Source organism: Galeopterus variegatus, unplaced genomic scaffold (genome assembly GCF_000696425.1).
Source record: "Galeopterus variegatus unplaced genomic scaffold, G_variegatus-3.0.2 Scaffold1830, whole genome shotgun sequence".
In the NCBI taxonomy this organism is placed as follows: Eukaryota; Metazoa; Chordata; class Mammalia; order Dermoptera; family Cynocephalidae; genus Galeopterus; species Galeopterus variegatus.
The window spans coordinates 175,783-178,917 of NW_007727941.1; the positions used below are offsets into that span (position 1 = coordinate 175,783).

At 36.3% G+C, this 3,135-nt stretch overlaps 1 protein-coding gene across 1 annotated transcript in view; it reads left to right on the plus strand.

Moving 5' to 3' along the window:
- LOC103595741 (protein DDX26B-like) overlaps positions 1–3,135 on the plus strand; it is a 17,943-nt gene that overhangs the window by 12,752 nt on the left and 2,056 nt on the right.

The window sequence follows — 3,135 nt, forward strand, 5'->3', positions numbered from 1 at the left end:
TATTTTGCAAATATTTTCTCCCACTCTGTTGGTTGTCTTTTAACTCTGTTAATTGTTTCTTTTGCTGTGCAGAAGCTTTTTAGTTTGATATTATCCCAATTATTTATTTTTCCTTTGGTTGTCCATGCTTTTGGGGTCATATTCATGAAGTCTGTGTCCAGTCCTGCTTTCTGAAGTGTTTCTCCTATGTTTTCTTTAAGAAGTTTTATTGTTTCAGGGTGTATATTTAATTCGTTAATTCATTTTGAGTTGACTTCAGTATATGGTGAAAGATATGGGTGTAGTTCATTCTGCTGCATATGGATATCCAGTTCTCCCAGCACCATTTGCTGAAGAGGCAGTCTCTTCCCCAGTGTATAGGCTTGGTATCTTTGTCAAAGATCAGATGGCTGTAGGTGCATGGGTTGATTTCTGGATTCTCTATTCTATTGTATTGATCAGTGTGTCTGTTTTTATGCCAGTACCATGCTGTTTTGGTTATTATAGCTTTGTAGTATAGTGTAAAGTCAGGTAGTGTTATGCCTACAGCTTTATTTTTTTTTTGCTCAGCATTGCTTTGGCTGTGCGTGGTCTTTTGTTATTCCATATAAATGTCTGGATAGTTTTTTCCATGTCTGATAAAAATGTCATTGGAATTTTGATGGGGATTGCATTGAATTTGTAGATCACTTTGGGTAGTATGGGCATTTTCACAATGTTGATTTTTCCAATCCACGAGCATGGGATATCTTTCTGTCTTCTTGTATCCTCTCTAATTTCTCTCAGCAGTGGTTTGTAATTCTCATTATAGAGATTTTTCACATCCTTGGTTAACTCAATTCCTAAGTATTTTATTTTTTTGGTGGCTATTGTAAATGGGCACGCTTTCTTGATTTCTCTTTCTTCATGTTCACTCTTGGAGAATAGAAATGCTACTGATTTTTGTGTGTTGATTTTGTATCCTGCTACTTTGCTGAAATCATTTATCAACTCCAAGAGTTGTTTTGTAGAGGCTTTAGGCTGTTCGATATATAGGATCATGTCATCAGCAAAGAGGGACAGTTTGACTTCATCTTTTCCAATCTGGATGCCCTTCATTTCCTTCTCTTCTCTGATTGCTCTGGCTAGTACTTTCAACGCTTTGTTGAATAGGAGTGGTGAGAATGGGCATCCTTGTCTAGTTCCTGTTCTTTAAGGAAAACCTTTCAGCTTTTCCCCATTCAGGATGATATTGGCAGTGGGTTTTTCATATATAGCTTTAATTATTTTGAGATAATTTCCATCTATACCTAACTTATAGAGGGTCTTTGCATGAATGAATGTTGAATTTTATCAAATGCTTTTTCACATCTATAGAGCTGACCATATGGTCCTTGTGTTTGATTTTATTCATATGGTGTATCACATTTATTGATTTGAATATGTTGAACCAAACTTGCATCCCTGGGATGAAACCCACTTGATTGTGGTGAATAATTTTACATATGTGTTGCTGTATTCTGTTAGCTAGTATTTTATTGAGGATTTTTGCATCTGTATTCATCAAGGATATCGGCCTGTAGTTTTCTTTTTATGTTGTATCTTTACCTGGTGTTGGTATCAGGATGTTTGCTTCATAGAATGAGTTTGGGAGATTTGTGTCTGTTTCAAACTTTTGGAATAGTTTGTAAAGAATCGGTGTCAATTCCTCTTTGAATGTTTGGTAAAATTCTGCTGTGAATCCATCTGGTCCTGGGCTTTTCTTTGTTGGGAGCCTTCTGATAACAGCTTCAATCTCCTTTTTTGTTATTGGTCTGTTCAGTTTTTCCACATCTTCTTGGCTCAGTTTTGCTAGCTGGTGTGTATCCAGAAAATTATCCATTTCCTCCAGATATTTAAATTTTGGGGGGTATTGTTGTTTATAGTAGTCTTGAATGATTCCTTGTATTTCAGATGTATCAGTTGTAATATAACCTTTTTCATTTATAATTTTTGTTATTTGGATCTTCTCTTTTATTTTTAGTTAGCCGTGCTAATGGTTTGTCAATTTTATTTATCTTTTCAAAAAACCAACTTATTGATTTGTTGATTTTTTGTATTGTTTTGTGGGTTTGAATTTCATTAATTTCTGTTCCGATCTTAATGATTTCTTTCCTTCTGCTAACTTGGGGTTTGGATTGTTCTTGTTGTTCTCGTTCTCTAAGGTGAAGTGTTAGGTTGTTCACTTGCCATCTTTCCATTATTCTGAAGTAAGCATTTAATGCGATAAATTTCCCCCTTAGTATGGCTTTTGCAGTATCCCATAGGTTTGGGTATGATGTATCATTATTTTCATTAGTTTCAATAAATCTTTTGATTTTCTGTTTGATTTCTTCTTGGACCAATATGTCATTAAGTAGAATGCTGTTTAATTTCCATGTGTATGTAGAGTTTCCAGAATTTCATTTGTTATTGATTTCTGATTTTAATCCATCATGGTCTGAAAAAATACATGGGACAATTCCAATTTTTTTGAATTTGTTGAGACTTGATTTGTGATCTACCATGTGATCTGTTCTGGAGAATGATCCATGTGCTGATGAGAAAAATGAATATTCTGAGCTTGTTGGATGGTATGTTCTGTAGATATCTGCCAAGTCCAATTGGTCCAGAGTATTGGTTTTTTTTTTTTTTCCTTTTTGTCTTTTTTCGTGACCGGTAATGGGATCGCAACGCTCAGTGTCATGCCCGTACCGCGACCGGCAACAGGATCGCAACCCTCGGTGTCGCGCCCACACCGTCTCTATATGGGATCCAAACCCTCGGCGGGAGCGCCGCCACACTCCCAAGCGCCGCACTGTACCGAGTGTGCCACCGGGCCGGCCCCAGAGTATTGTTTAGGTCTTGTGTTTCTCTGCTGATTATTTGCCTAGATCATCTGTCCAATATTGACAGTGTGGTGTTCAGGTCCCCTGCTATTATGGTATTTGTGTCTATTTCCTTCTTTAGGTCTAATAGAGTTTGTTTTCTAAATCTGGCTGCTCCGACATTGGGTGCATATATATTTATTATTGTTATGCCTTCTTGATGGATCAATCCTTTTGTCATTATTTAGTGGTCCTCATTATCTCTTTTAATGGTTTTTAGTTTAAAGTCTATTTTGTCAGATATAAGAATAGCTACTCCAGCTCATTTTTC